We start from the raw sequence: 17,060 nt of genomic DNA, 5'->3' as shown, positions 1-17,060 counted from the left end.
TGCAAAAGATGCATGCAGTTCTTCTAACGTCATCCCCGTGTTTGATGACTGAACTCTATGCACATCCAATCACTTTGAGTGGGCATCCACCATGACTAAAAATATTGAGCCCACGAAAGGACTTGCATAGTTGATGTGTAACCAAGTCCAGGGTTTAACCGGCCATTCCCATGAATGTGGGGGAGCTGTTGGCAGTAATTTTATCCTTGTCAGCACTCTGGGCACCTTGGCAGCTATGTCTCCATCCAATCCTGGCAACAAGACTTAACTTTGCGCCAACATATCCATTTTGGAAACCCGAAAGATCATAAAGCCCACCCAGTGCCATTTGACTAATGGACAAAAGTAGAGGCAGAAATCAGAAGGCTGGAAAATGAAGGAACCATCAAGCATGTCCGTTTTGCAGAATGGACAGCATTAATCATACCTATTGTGAAGCCAAATGGATCCGTTCAAGTTTGTGGGGATTTTAAACAAGTGGCAACCCATTTTCTGCAGCTGGATAAATATACAATCCTTGCATAGAGGTTTTCCACATAAAGCCGGCACAGGGCTGTCCTTCATGAAGCTAGACATGAGCCATGTATACTTGCACTTGCTTTTAGATGAGGAATCCCAGACATATGCTCCAATTAATACCGATAAAGGTATGTACCAATAGAAAAGGCTATGCAATTGCTTTCGTGCAAGTTGTATTCTGGAAGCTCAGTGGGACTTACAGGGGTGTCCACTTCCATCAGAATACCCTGCTCCACATGCTCCAGTTGCCGCATTTTCCAATGATAAAGCCAGTTGAAGCACCTGTTTGAAGCCCAGTTGGGGTTCAGCTAGGGGGTGCTTTTGCATAGTTACATTATTAATCCCAAATGCAAAATGGTTTCTCAGCATCTCAAGGGTTAAACCAAAGTCACAAGCCTCTGCCAGTCATCTTAACCTAGTCGTAAATCCTGATGCGGATCCCATCGGTTCTGGAATTGCTGAGTAAAAATGATAACAGCTCAGAATTAGAGGCAGCTTGGGCTCATAATTTTCCTGAAGTAAATTGGCCAACTCTTGAAATGTTTTGTTATCTGCTGCCTCAGACAAAATAAGGCTCCTAACAACTGAGAAAGCTATAGGTCCACAAGCTGTTGGAGAATTACTCTTGCTTTTCATCTGCCCCAATGTCATTTGCCTGGAGAAAATAACTTATTCTTTCCATACCCTGAGCCCTGTCTTTGACAGTGGGATTGATGAGTCAAGCTTCCTAAATAATAGCATGATGCCAGAAAAGCTTACTTCAACTCAAAGACAACTTTTGCAAATGAATTTCTTCAGGAGTGTGCTTTGCTCTCAGTACTGAAATAAGTCTACGGAGGCCAGTAACCTGGCACCAAGTCATCCTTTATTTACTCATGGAGAGTCCTTGACACTGTGAGATATTGTGTTATAGGTATTTTTACTAACTCACTCACCACCTCACGATATTCATTAATAGGGTGTTCCCATTCACTCATTCATAACCCTTTACTAATCTGTTGTTTATGATAATGCATTTTCATTGATTCATTCATAAGACGGTGTTTTTGTAGTGCATTTTACTATTGCAATATAGACTAAATTAAAACCTTACTTCCAAATCCATTACTGCTCCTTCACACCTTCAACCCTTATCAGATCTATTTCCATCAAAAGCTATCTCTGAATAAATATCAAAGACTAGTAACCTACTCAGAAACAATACCGTCACCGTCATAGGGTCCCACGACCCACTCAAAACTATGGCAAGATTATAATATTAATCAGCCCTTACCAACCGTCTCTCAGAACCTGAATATCAAACAGTTTCCCCGACTTGTGGGTACTTACTAAATATATTAAACAGGGCCGCTATCCTCTTTACTGTCAAAATAGCACTTCCGTGAAACTGCATGAATGAATGAAACTCACACCAGCAAATAATAAACAAATCTCACAACCCAGCTGCCGTCATCAGTTTAATATCCTTTATTCTTTTCTTAAGTACATTTATAATTTTTAACTTATTTAGAGCATATATGTCTAGTACTTTTACTAACATTTACTAACTTAAAAGAGAAAAGGACTAACGACTCTTAATTATGCAAATTCAGACCGGACAGATATTCTAATCACATCAGAAGTACAGTCTGTTATAGTGTTACGCGATAGTTCTGTTCCCATGCGATCCTGCATTATAAAAAAAATCGACATAATAGCAGTGCCATTTAAAGCAATGGGACCAGAATCGTATTATAGCCAAGGCAGGTAAGGAAAGTTCATGTTCTATAAATAGCAGTCGAAATTCTTCAATCACATTACAGCCAATGCACGTTGAAGAAACACGTGTTATAGCAGAACCGACTGTATCAGCTGCCATTTAACAAATGTTCAAACCATCTCCTGTTTCCCCAGCACCAAGGTCATGCAAACCTTTGTATATAATAGATAAAACAATGTAAAAGCATAGTGGTAGAATTTTTTTATATATAGATATTTTTATTAGAAATTTAACATTTTTACAAGTTAACAAAAATAAACAAAACTCTCAGATATAAACATTGATATACAATTAGCTCAAATATACAATAGCCAAAATTTAACAAAAAAAAACAAAACAAAAAAAAAACCGAAAAAGAAAAAAAAACAAACAAAACTCAACTATCTACTAATCTAACCTACAACTAACCAGAGTGCATATTTAAGTCTCTTACATGCTCGGAATGGGTTAGCATCGGATGTAATAAAACCCGTATTCGTACGGGATTCCTCCCCCCAGGGGTCCCGGACCATCAGGTTTGTAATCTCAATTAAATAAAAGCCCTTGTTAGGATAGCCGAAATATCTGTATTTATGTAATTCAAGAAGGGCTGCCATATTTTATAAAATAATTTGGTCTTTCGGTGCACCATATTTGTAAGGAAGTCAAGGGGAATACATTCCATAATTAGTCTGTGCCAATTTGAAAGTCCAGGGGGGCCCTAGTGGTAGAATTTTAATGTATGTAAGAACTGTGTATAAAGAAGCTACTATAACAACTGCATTTTGGAATTCTATCACCACCTTGAACTGTACCACTGCAGTTGCTGAATAAAGAGGCTATATTCGCTACTCACCGTTTTCAATTGTTACTTGAACATGATCCCACAACACTGATCCAACTCTGTCATAGCCAGCTCTCAGTGTCAGGATGTCTGACATTCCTGTTAATTCTTTCTTTGTTTTTGGCAATGCTGTGTGAATCTCCTGGTTATATATTTTTTAACCCCCACACTACCGGCTAACTGCGGTAGTGCTTATTTTTTCTCCCAGCACCCATGGTGTGTGTGTGCAGGTGTGTGACACAGTGAAAGACACAAAGGCACGAATCTTTATTCAATTTCCACCACCAGGAAGATAGGAAAACACCCAGGTGGCCAGTGACAAACATTGCCCTTCACATCGCAGGGCAATGCTGTGTGATCAAAACAGTGAAGAGGAGGGTAGAGATTAAATCAAAATAGAGTTGGAGGGGGAAATAATGCACTCCACTCCCTGCGGCGCCCACCTCTCCCTGAACAACTCCAGGGTGTTGGTGGACACCGCGTGCTCCTTCTCCAGAGACACCAGGGCCCTAACGTAACCGCGGAAGAGGGGCAGGCAGTCGGATCTAACGACCCCCTCCATGGCCCGCTGCCTCAACCTGTTAATGGCCAGTTTGGCCAGGCCCAGGAGCAGACCCACGAGAAGGTCTTCAGACCTGCCCTCCCTCCTCCGTACCGGGTGCCCGAAGATCAGGAACTTGGGACTAAAGTGCAACCAAAAGCAGAGGAGGAGGTTTTTAAGAAAAAAAAGAGAGTGCAAACGCCCACACCCAATATACACGTGGTCCACGGACTCCACAGCGCCACAGAACAAGCATTTGGGCTGGGTTCCGTGAACCACCGCAATCTGCGGTTGCAGGGGACTGCTGCATGCAGCACCCTCCACCCCAGATCCCCGAGAGAAAGGGGGGGGACTCCCGCGTAGAGAGCCCTCCACTGGGGATGCCCACCGCCCGGTGGCAAATGGGCACGCCAAGGTGTGTCCGGACGGTGGATGAGTGAGAAGAGGTGGACGGTGTGCAGCAGCAGTCTATAGAAGGCCCTCCTTTTTACCCCCGGAAGGGAACAAAATTAAAATTCCGGAGGCGGCTCAGGTTGTGGGGCACAGGCTCCCATGGGAAGTACAGGACCTTGGGGCCAATGTGAAATTCCGTCCGGGCTGGGGCGAGCGCGGACGGGATCCCACCGCACACCTGAGCGTCTTCCAACTGGTGCACTATGTCGGGTCCGAGCACCGCCGTTTTAAGGCGTCGGATGGCAGTGGCCACGTACCGGACGTCTACCGCTGCCCTGCTCGCTATGTCTTGCGGCAGCGTCCAGCCCAGGCCCCCGGCACCCAGCATGTCCCCGACCCTGGTCACCCTCACCGCCACGGCCTTCCCCTCTGACAGCCACTCGAACCCACGAGTACAGAGGTGCGGATTCCTGAGCAACGGCTCCCTGACGACAGCCGCTACTCCAGCCGGAGGGTAGGCGCGACGCGATTCGACCATGTTCCAAACAATGATCAGGTCCTGGTAAAAGACAGGCAGCGTCTTGAGGGCGACCTCCAAACCATCACGGTCGATGAACAGGAGCTGCGTGTCGTAGTTGAGGTTACGCACCTGGCGGAAAAAATACGTCGCTAAGGCGCACCACCTAGGAGGAGGCTCGACATAAAGGTATCGCTGCGAGGTCTGAAGGCGGAACGTCGCGACCTGGGTGCGGACGCACACCAGCGACTGACCGCCCTCCACAATAGGGAGACTCAGAACCTGCGCAGCGACCCAGTGCATCTTTTTGTCCCAGAAGAAGTCGACCAATGTTCTCTGGATGTCAGCGACAAAGCCAGGAGAAGGGACCAAAGTGACCAGCCGGTACCACAGCATGGCGGCCACCAGCTGGTTTATGACCAGCACTCGACTCCTGTAAGATAGCACTCGGAGCAGTCCTGTCCAGCGGCCTTGGCGAGCCGAGACTTTGGCCTCCAGTTCCTGCCAGTTGGCCGGCCAGGATTCCTCAGCCGGGCTGAGGTAGATCCCCAGGTAGAGGAGATGGGTGGTACTCCAGCTGAACCCCTGTAACTCCTCCGGCAGAGAGTCCACCCGCCACGGACCGACCAGTAGTCAGGAACATTTGGCCCAGTTGATCCTGGTGGAAGACGCTGCCAAGTACACGGCACATTCCTGTTAATTTTTTTTTCCTCTTCTTCTTTTTATAGTGACAAGTTCATATCAAAGAGCAAAACAGTTAAGGGGAGGGTTGGGACTAAATCAAAATAGAGTTGGAGGGGGAAATAATGCACTCCACTCCCTGCGGCGCCCACCTCTCCCTGAACAACTCCAGGGTGTTGGTGGACACCGCGTGCTCCTTCTCCAAGGACACCCGGGCTCTAACGTAACCGCGGAAGAGGGGCAGGCAGTCGGCCCTAACGACCCCCTCCATGGCCCGCTGCCTGGACCTGTTTATGGCCAGTTTGGCCAGGCCCAGGAGCAGACCCACGAGGAGGTCTTCAGACCTGCCCTCCTTCCTCCGTACCGGGTGCCCAAAGATCAGGAGCGTGGGACTGAAGTGCAACCAAAAGCAGAGGAGGAGGTTTTTCAGAAAATCAAAAAGTGAGTGCAAACGCCCACACCCAATATATACATGGTCCACGGACTCCACAGCGCCACAGAACAAGCAGTTGGGCTGGGAGTCCGTGAACCACCGCAATCTGCGGTTGCAGATCCCCGAGAGAAAGGGGGAGGACTCCCGCGTAGAGAGCCCTCCACTGGGGATGCCCACCGCCCGGTGGCAAATGGGCACGTCAAGGCGTGTCCGGATGGTGGATGAGGGAGAAGAGGTGGATGGTGTGCAGCAGCAGTCTATATTGGGCCAGGCTTTTTAACCGCCTGGAAAGGAACAAAATTACAATTCCGGAGGCGGCTCAGGTTGTGGGGCACAGGCTCCCGTGGGAAGTACGGGACCTTGCGGCCAATGTGAAATTCCGTCCGGGCTGGGGTGAGCGCGGACGGGGTCCCACCGCACACCTGAGTGTCCTCCAACTGGTGCACTATGTCGGGTCCGAGCACCGCCGTTTTAAGGCGTCGGATGGCAGTGACCGCTGCCCTGCTCGCTATGTCCTGCGGCAGCGTCCAGCCCAGGCCCCCAGCACCCAGCATGTCCCCGACCCTGGTCACCCTCGCCGCCACGGCCCTCCCCTCCGACAGCCACTCGAACCCGCGAGTAGGGAGGTGCGGATTCCTGAGCAACGGCTCCCTGACGACAGCCGCTACTCCAACCGGAGGGTAGGCGCGACGCGATCCGACCATGTTCCAGACAGTGATCAGGTCCTGGTAAAAGACAGGCAGCGTCTTGAGGGCGACCTCCAAACCGTCACGGTCGATGAACAGGAGCTGCGTGTCTGAAGGCGGAACGTCGCGACCTGGGTGCGGACGCACACCAGCGACTGACCGCCCTCCTCAATAGGGAGACTCAGAATCTGCGCAGCGACCCAGTGCAGCGACCCAGCCACCAGCTGGTTTATGACCAGCACTCGACTCCTGTAAGATAGCACTCGGAGCAGTCCTGTCCACCGGCCTAGGCGAGCTGAGACTTTGGCCTCCAGCTCCTGCCAGTTGGCCGGCCAGGATTCCTCAGCCGGGCTGAGGTAGACCCCCAGGTAGAGGAGATGGGTGGTACTCCAGCTGAACCCCAGTAACTCCTCCGGCAGAGAGTCCACCTGCCACGGACCGACCAGTAGTCAGGAACATTTGGCCCAGTTGATCCTAGCGGAAGACGCTGCCGAGTACACGGCACATTCCTGTTAATTTTTTTTTTATCCAGGGACAGTCCCCTTCAAGGAGGAGAGTCCTTGCACGTGTGCACACTCACTCACACTGCTCCAACTCTTAAGATAGGCCAACACCCTAGTGGCCAGTGACAAGCAGTGCCCTTCACATCGAAGGGCAATGCTGTGTGATAGCACTCCTGTTCATTTTTTTTCTTTTTTTTCTGTTTTTTTATTTTTTTATTTTTTTTTAACCCCCACACTACCGCCTAACCGCGGTAATGCTTATTTTTCCCCAGCACCCTTGGAGTGTGTGTGTGCAGGTGTGAGACACAGTGAAAGACACAAAGTGCACGAATAATTATTCAATTTCCGCCACCAGGAAGATAGGAAAACACCCGGGTGGCCAGTGACAAACACTGCCCTTCACATCGAAGGGCAGCGCTGTGTGATCAAAACAGTGAAGGGGAGTGTAGGGATTAAATCAAAATAGAGTTGGAGGGGGAAATAATGCACTCCACTCCCTGTGGCGCCCACCTCTCCCTGAACAGCTCCAGGGTGTTGGTCGACACCGCGTGCTCCTTCTCCAAGGACACCCGGGCTCTGACGTAACCGCGGAAGAGGGGCAGGCAGTCGGCCCTAACGACCCCCTCCACGGCCCGCTGCCTGGACCTGTTGATGGCCAGTTTGGCCAGGCCCATGAGCAGACCCACGAGAAGGTCTTCAGACCTGCCCTCCCTCCTCCATACCGGGTGCCCGAAGATCAGGAGCGTGGGACTGAAGTGCAACCAAAAGCAGAGGAGGAGGTTTTTCAGAAAATCAAAAAGGGAGTGCAAACACCCACACCCATATATACATGGTCCACGGACTCCACAGCGCCACAGAACAAGCAGTTGGGCTGGGAGTCCGTGAACCACTGCAATCTGCGGTTGCAGGGGACTGCTGCGTGCAGCACCCTCCAACCCACATTCCTGTTAAAATCTGTCAGCTAGGGGTCCCTAGTTGGCCTAGATTAGCAGCCCCAATCAAGGAACTCTTATTCTATGAGGACCATCTGGCAGATCTTGTTACAATCTATATATGGAGGACAGTCCCAAAATTGAGAGCTATGCCTCACAGACAAGTCAAGCAACAGCCCAACAGTCATTGTAATGCAATTATACCTTACACGCAATGTCCCAGACACAAAGATCTAAGAGTTACAAGTTAGCCATGAAGGACCTAAAGAGAGCTAAGAATAGCCAGGAAGGGACATGAGAAGTCATTGGCAGATAGGACCAAGGAAAATCCTAAAGCTTTCTATAGGTATATCAGCAATAAAAGAATAACTAGTGAAAGATTAGGGCCAATCAAGGACAGTAGTAGAAGGTTGTGCGTGGAGTCTGAGGAGGTAGGAGGATTGCTAAATGAATATTTTTCATCAGTATTCATATTGGAAAAAGGCAATGTTGACGAGGAGAATACTGAGATACAGGCTACTAGACTAGACGGGATTGCGGTTCACAAGGAGGAGGTGTGAGCAATTCTAGAAAATGTGAAAATAGATAGGTCCTCTGGACTGGATGGGATTTATCCTAGGATTCTTGGGAAATCAGTGAGGAGATTGGGGAGCCTTTGGATTTGATCCTTTGTCATCATTGTCTACACGGATAGTGCCAGAAGACTGGAGGATAGCAAATGTTGTCCCCTTGTTCAAGAAGGGGAATAGAGACAACCCTGGTAATTATAGCCGAGTGAGCCTTACTTCAGTTGTGCATAAGGTGTTGGAAAGGGTTATCGGATTTATAATCATCTAGAAAGAAATATGTTGATTAGGGATAGTCAACACGGTTTTGTGAAGGGTAGGTTGTGCCTCACAAACCTTATTGAGTTCTTTGAGAAGGTGACCAAACAAGTGGATGAGGGTAAAGTGGTTTATGTGGTGAATATGGATTTCAGTAAGGAGTTATTGCACAAAATACAAAGGTATGGGATTGAGGGTGATTTAGCAGTTTGGATCAGAAATTGCCTAGCTGAAAGAAGACAGAGGGTGGTGGTTGATGGGAAATGTTTATCCTGGAGTTCAGTTACTAGTGATGCACCGCAAGGATCTGTTTTGGGGCCTCTGTTGTTTGTCATTTTTATAAATGACCTGAATGAGGGCGTAGTAGGATGGGTTAGTATATTTGCAGATGACACTAAGGTCAGTGGAGTTGTGGATAGTGTGAAAGGATGTTGCAGGTTACAGAGGACATAGATAACCTGCAGAGCTGGGCTGAGAGGTGGCAAATGGGGTTTAATGTGGAAAAGTGTGAGGTGATTCACTTTGAAAGGAGCAACAGGAATAAAGCATGCTGGGCTAATGGTAAGATTCTTGGTAATGTAGATGAGCAGAGTGATCTCAGTGTCCATGTACATAGATCCCTGAAAATTGTCACCGAGGTTGATAAGGTTGTTAAGAAGGCATATGGTGTGTTAGCATTTATTTGTAGAGGAATTGAGTTTCAGAGCCACGAGGTCATGTTGCTGCTGTACAAAACTTTGGTGCGGCCGCATTTGGAGTATTGCATAAGGTTCTGGTCACTGCATTATAGGAAGAATGTGGAAACTTTGGAAAGGGTTCAGAGGCAATTTACTCGGATGTTGCCTGGTATGGAGGGAAGACTGAGGATTTGAGGCTGTTATCATTAGAGAAAAGAAGGGTGAGAGGTGACTTAGTAGAGACATATAAGATAATCAGAATATTGCATACAGTTCTGGTCACCGCATTATAGGAAGGATGTGGAAGCTTTGGAAAGAGGAGATTTATATAGAACATAGAACATAGAAAAATACAGCGCAGTACAGGCCCTTCGGCCCTCGATGTTGCGCCGATCCAAGCCCACCTAACCTACACTAGCCCACTATCCTCCATATGCCTATCCAATGCCCGCTTAAATGCCCATAAAGAGGGAGAGTCCACCACTGCTACTGGCAGGGCATTCCATGAACTCACGACTCGCTGAGTAAAGAACCTACCCCTAACATCTGTTCTATACCTACCTCCCCTTAATTTAAAGCTATGCCCCCTTGTAATAGCTGACTCCATACGTGGAAAAAGATTCTCACTGTCAACCCTATCTAAACCCCTAATCATCTTATACACCTCTATCAAGTCACCCCTAAACCTTCTTTTCTCCAATGAAAACAACCCCAAGTGCCTCAGCCTTTCCTCATACGATCTTTCTACCATACCAGGCAACATCCTGGTAAACCTCCTCTGCACCCGTTCCAGTGCCTGCACATCCTTCCTATAGTATGGCAACCAAAACTGCACACAATACTCCAAATGCGGCCGCACCAGAGTCTTATACAACTGCAACATGACCTCAGTACTCCGGAACTCAATTCCTCTACCAATAAAAGCCAGTACGCCATATGCCTTCTTCACCGCACTATTTACCTGGGTGGCAACTTTCAAAGATTTGTGTACATGGACACCAAGATCCCTCTGCTCATCCACACTACCAAGTATCCGACCGTTAGCCCAGTACCCCATCTTTTTATTACTCTTACCAAAGTGAATCACCTCACACTTAGCTACATTGAACTCCATTTGCCACCTTTCTGCCCAGTTCTGCAGCTTATCTATATCCCGCTGTAACCTGCCACATCCTTCCTCACTGTCTACAACTCCTCCGACTTTCGTATCATCCGCAAACTTGCTCACCCAACCTTCTAACCCTCCTCCAGGTCATTTATAAAAATGACAAACAGCAATGGTCCCAAAACAGATCCTTGCGGAACACCGCTAGTGACGGCACTCCAAGATGAACCTTTGCCATCAACTACTACCCTCTGTCTTCTTCCAGCCAGCCAACTCCTAATCCAAACCTCCAACTCACCCTCAATGCCATACCTCCGTATTTTTTGCAGTAGTCTACCATGGGGAACCTTATCAAACGCCTTACTAAAATCCATATACACCACATCTACTGCTTTCCCCTCGTCCACCTCCTTAGTCACCTTCTCAAAGAATTCAATAAGGTTTGTGAGGCACGACCTGCCCTTCACAAAACCATGCTGACTATCCTTGATCACATTATTCCTATCCAGATGTTCATAAATCCTATCCCTTACAATCCTCTCTAAGATTTTGCCCACAACAGAAGTGAGACTCACCGGCCTATAGTTACTAGGGTTATCCCTATTCCCCTTCTTGAACAAGGGAACCACATTTGCTAGCCTCCAATCTTCTGGCACTACTCCTGTAGACAACGAGGACATAAAAATCAAGGCCAATGGCTCTGCAATCTCCTCCCTTGCTTCCCAGAGAATCCTAGGATAAATGCCATCAGGTTCAGGGGACTTATCTATTTTCACCCTTTCCAGAATTTCCAACACCTCTTCTCTACATACCTCAAAGTCATCCATTCTACTTAATTGTGACTCAGTACTCACATTGACAACAATGTCCTGTTCCTGATTGAATACTGACGAAAAGTATTCATTCAGTGTCTCCCCAATCTCTTCAGCCTCCACACGCAACTTCCCACTACTATCCTTGACTGGACCTATTCCTACCCTAGTCATTCTTTTACTCCGGACATACCTATAGAAAGCCTTAGGGTTTTCCCTAATCCTACCAACTAAGGACCTTTCATGTCCCCTCCTTGCTGCTCTTAGCTCTCTCTTCAGGTCCTTCCTGGCTACCTTATAACTCTCAATCGCCCCAATTGAACCTTCACGCCTCATCTTTACATAGGCCGCCCTCTTCCATTTAACAAGGGATTCCAATTCCTTATTAAACCACGGCTCCCTCACACAACCCTTTCCTCCCTGCCTGACGGGTACATACTTATCAAGGACACTCAATAGTTGCTCCTTGAACAAGCTCCACATATCAATTACACCCTTGCCTTGAAGCTTACTTTTCCAGGCCACACATCCTAAGTCATGCCTCACAGCATCATAATTTCCCTGCCCCCAGCTATAACTCTTGCCCTGTAGTGCACACTTATCCCTCTCCATCACTAGAGTAAAAGTCACCGAATTGTGGTCACTATCCCCAAAGTGCTCACCTACCTCTAATTCTAACACCTGGCCTGGTTCATTACCCAGAACCAAATCCTGTATGGCCTCACCTCTTGTTGGCCTATCTACATATTGTGTCAGGAAACCCTCCTGCACACATTGGACAAACACTGACCCATCTAACGAACTTGAGCTATAGCTTTCCCAATCAATATCAGGAAAGTTAAAGTCCCCCATAACAACCACCCTATTACTTTCACTCTTCTCTTGAATCATCCTCGCAATCCTTTCTTCTACGTTTCTAGGACTGTTAGGAGGCCTGTAAAAAACTCTTAACAGGGTGATCTCACCTTTCCTATTCCTAACCTCAGCCCAAACTACCTCAGATGGCGAGTCTTCATCCATCGTCCTTTCCACAGCTGTAATACTATCTTTGACAAGCAATGCCACACCTCCCCCTCTTTTACCCCCACCTCTGACCCTACTAAAACATTTAAACCCTGGAACCTGCAACAGCCAATCCTGTTCTACCCATGTCTCCGTAATAGCCACAACATCGAAGTCCCAGGTACCAACCCACGCTGCAAGTTCACCTACCTTATTTCGTATACTTCTTGCATTGAAGTATACACACTTCAAAGCACTTTCCTGTTTACTTGCACCCTCCTTTGAAATTGATGCCGTGTTCCTAACCTCCCTACACTCCAGGTCCTGCACCCTAAAGCTACAGTCTGGGTTCCCATGCCCCTGAAGAGTTAGTTTAAACCCCCCCCAAGAGCACTAGCAAACACTGGTGCCCCTCAGGTTCAGGTGCAGACCATCCTGTTTATAGAGGTCCCACCTTCCCCAGAAAGAACCCCAGTTATCCAAATACCGGAATCCCTCCCTCCTGCACCATCCCTGTAGCCACGCATTTAACTGTTCTCTCTCCCTATTCCTCGACTCTCTATCACGTGGCACGGGTAACAAACCAGAGACAACAACTCTGTTCGTTCTAACTCTGAGCTTCCAACCTAACTCCCTGAAAGCCTGCCTAACATCCTCAGCGCTCCTCCTACCTATGTCATTGGTGCCAATGTGGACCACGACTTCGGGCTGCTCCCCCTCCCCCTTAAGGACCCGGAAAACACGATCAGAGACATCACGTACCCTTGCACCTGGGAGGCAACATACCAAACGTGAGTCTCTCTCGTTCCCACAAAACCGCCTATCTGTGCCCCGAACTATCGAGTCCCCAATTACTATTGCTCTGCTCTTCTCCACCCTTCCCTTCTGAGTAACGGGGACAGACTCCGTGCCAGAGTCCTGAGCCCCGTTACTTACCCCTGGTAAGTCGTCCCCCCCACAAGTATCCAAAACGGTATACTTGTTCTTGAGTGGAACGGCCGCAGGGGGTCTCTGCACTGGCTGCTTCCTCACAGTCCCCCTCACTGTCACCCATCTGTCTGCAATCTTTGGAGTTACTACTTCCCTAAAGCTCCGATCTGTGACCCCCTCTGCCTCCCGAATGATCCTAAGTTCATCCAACTCCAGCTCCAGTTCCCTAACGCGGTCTTGGAGGAGCTGGAGATGGGTGCACTTCCTGCAAGTGTTATCAGCAGGGACGTCCATGGCATCCCTCACCTCAAACATGTTGCAAGAGGAACATTGCACTGCCTTCACTGCCATCCCTCTGAAAGTAACGTTTTATAAAAAAAAAACTGGGTCTAAAGAATACAACAAGCAAAATGCAGCACTTACCTACTTACCACAACGGGTCTTCTTATTTAGGTTAGAGGAGGAGGGCGGGTGGGAGACACTACCTCTGTAGTGCCTCGGGTTCTTCTCCTGCGCGCTTTTAAAGGGAGAAAAGGGAAAAAAACCCGACCCGGCTGCCCCTCTGGTCTTCGTCACTTCCCCCTGCTGCTCCCGCTCTTTCTGTAAAGAGAGAAAAAAACACCGTTGCCCGCTACCGGTAAGTAATTTTAAAACAAACTGTCTTACCTTAGCTGCTGCTCGCTCTCAAAGTGACCGTTGGCGTCGAAGGGTGAGTATTTATACTCACTGCTTTCCTTCCCGGCTCCCCCTCCGGTCTTCGTCACTTCCCCCTGCTGCTCCCGCTCTTTCTGTAAAGAGAGAAAAACACACCGCTGCCCGCTACCGATAAGTAATTTTAAAACAAACTGTCTTACCTTAGCTGCTGCTCGCACTCAGATTTACTCGGATGTTGCCTGGTATGGAGGGACGATCTTATGAGGATAGGCTGAGGGACTTGAAGCAGTTTTCATTAGAGAGAAGAAGGTTGAGAAGTGACTTAATTGAGACATTTAAGATAATCAGAGGGTTAGATAAGGTGGACAGTGAGAGCCTTTTTCCTCGGATAGCGATGGCTAGCACGAGGGGACATAGCTTTAAATTGAGGGGTGATAGATATAGGACAGATGTCAGAGGTAGTTTCTTTACTCAGAGATTAGTAAGGTAGTGGAATGCACTGCCTGCAATAGTAGTAGACTCGCTAACCTTAAGGGCATTTTAAATGATCATTGGATAAACATAAGAATGAAAATGGAATAGCGTATGTTAGATTGGTTCCACAGGGCCAAAGGGCCTGTACTGTTTTGTTCTATGTAATGTTCTATATTCAATGGTCAATATTCTGTGTTCTATGTTCTACATCGCCATTTCTAATTATGTCCTGTTCCAACAGCAGGACAGATTCAGCAGAAGTGGGGTAAAGTGCTATATAGTCAGTTAGGGGTTATCGTACGAGTCTTCAACATTGACTGCAGACTTTGTGAAGTGTCATGGCATCTCATCAAACATGGGCAAGGAAGCTTCTGCTAATTGCCACATACTGTCCACCCGGTCCTGAGGAATCAGTGCTCCTCCATGTTGGAAACCACTTGGCGGAAGTTTTGAGGGTGACAAAGTCGCAAAATATATTCAGGGTTGGGGATTTCAATATTCACAAGTAACTCCAACACAAATAATAGCAGCAAACCATTGACCAAGTTGAATCCTAATGGGCATTGCTGTTAGTCTGGATCTGCAGCAGGTGGTGGGGGAACCAACAAGAGGGAAAAACATATTTGACCTCATCCTTTCAAGTCTGCCTGAGAGGATGCATCTGAACATGAGGGTATAGGTAAGAGTGACCACTGCATTTTTTCCTTATCGTGAAGCCCTGTCTTCATGGTGAGAATACTCTCCAACCTGTTGTGTGGCACTACCACAGTATTAAATGGGCTAGATTTTGAACAGATCTAGCAGCTGAAGACTGGGCATCCTTGAAGTTATCAAGAGCACCAAATTATTCCCCAACATATTCTGCAACTTCATGGCTTATGCCACTCTACCTTACAATCAAGTCAAACAATCCACCTTGGTTCAAAGAGTGCAGAAGAGCATCCCAAAATGAGGTGTTAACCTGTCAAGATGCAACATAGGACTCCATGGATACCAAGAATTATAAGTAGACAGAGCTAAGTGATTTCATAATGAACAGATCAGTTCTAAGCTCTGCAGTCTTGCTACATCAAGTTGTGAATATTGATGGATAATTAAACAACTCACTGGAGGAGGAGACTTCACAAATATACACATCCTTAATGATGGGAGACCCCAGTACATCCGTATTAAAGATAAGGCAACTGCATCAACCTTCTGCCAGAAGTAATGAGTGGACAATCCATCCCAGCTTCATCCAGAAGTCCCCAGCATCTTGGATGCCAATGTTCAGCCAATTTGATTCATTCTATGTGATATCAAGAAATGGTTGGAGGCACTAGATACTGAAAAGGCTATGGGCCTGACAACATTTCAGCAAATGTGTTGAAGACTTGTGCTTCAGAACCTGCTGCGTCCCTAGCCAAACTGTTCCAGTACAGTGATACTGGCAGTTACCTGACATCTGGAAAACTGTCTGGGTAAGTCCTGTACACAAAAAGCAGGACAAACCCAACCCACCCAATTACTGCCTGATCAGTTTACTCTCAAGCATTAGTAAAGTGATGGAAGGTGTCCTCTGCAACACTATCAAGCAGTACTTGCACAGCAGTAACCTGCTCACTGAAACTCAGTTTGGGTTCCATCAGGGCCACTCAAATCCTGACCGCTTTACAACCCTTGGTTCAAACATGGACAAAGTGCTCAATTCTAAGGTGAGGTGAAAGGCTGCATTTGGCTAGGTGTGGCACTGAGGAACCTTAATTAATCTGAAGTCAATGGGAACCTAAAGAACTGCAGATGCTGTAAATCAGAAACGAAAACAGAAATTGCTGAAAAAGCTCAGCAGATCTGGCAGCATCTTTGAAGAGAAATCAGAGTTAATGTTTCAGGTCTGGTGACCCTTCCTCAGACCTCGGTTCAAGATTAGGATTAATCCAAAGAGGCTCTTTAAGTATATTAAAGGAAAAAGACTAACTAGGGAAAGAATATGACCTCTCAAGGACCAAAGTGGATATATATGTATAGAACCACAATTGGTCCTCAATGAATATTTCTCCTCTGTCTTTACCGAGAAAGACATGAAGACTTGGGAGAGGAGAAAGTGAGGACTGCAGATGCTGGAGATCAGAGCTGAAAATGTGTTGCTGGAAAAGCGCAGCAGGTCAGGCAGCATCCAAGGAGCAGGAGAATCGACGTTTCGGGCATGCGCCCTTCTTCAGGAATGGGCTCATGTCCTGAAGAAGGGCTCATGCCCGAAACGTCGATTCTCCTGCTCCTTGGATGCTGCCTGACCTGCTGCGCTTTTCCAGCAACACATTTTCAGCTATGAAGACTTGGGAAAGTTAGTGGTGATGTCTTGAGGACAGTCCATATCACAGTAGATTAGATTAGATTACATTACAGCGTGGAAACAGGCCCTTTGGCCCAACAAGTCCACACCGACCCGCCGAAGCGCAACCCACCCATACCCCTACATTTACCCCTTACCTAACACTACGGGCAATTTAGCACGGCCAATTCACCTGACCTGCACATCTTTGGACTGTGGGAGGAAACCGGAGCACCCGGAGGAAACCCACACAGACACGGGGAGAACGTGCAAACTCCACACAGTCAGTCGCCTGAGGCGGGAATTGAACCCGGGTCTCAGGGCGCTGTGAGGCAGCAGTGCTAACCACTGTGCCACCATGCCGCCCAGTAGAGGAGGTGTTGGATGTATTAGAATATGTGACGGTGGATAAATCTCCTGGTCCTGACCAGATATTTCCAAGAACGCTGCAAAAGACTAGAGAGGAAATTGCAGGGGCGCTGGC

The sequence above is a fragment of the Chiloscyllium plagiosum genome, unplaced genomic scaffold, assembly GCF_037043375.1.
Source record: "Chiloscyllium plagiosum isolate Xiang-an unplaced genomic scaffold, Cpla_swu_hap1 HiC_scaffold_14, whole genome shotgun sequence".
NCBI classification, from domain to species: domain Eukaryota; kingdom Metazoa; phylum Chordata; class Chondrichthyes; order Orectolobiformes; family Hemiscylliidae; genus Chiloscyllium; species Chiloscyllium plagiosum.
The sequence above is the reverse complement of the archived record's forward strand: the minus strand, read 5'-3'. Positions refer to the sequence as shown.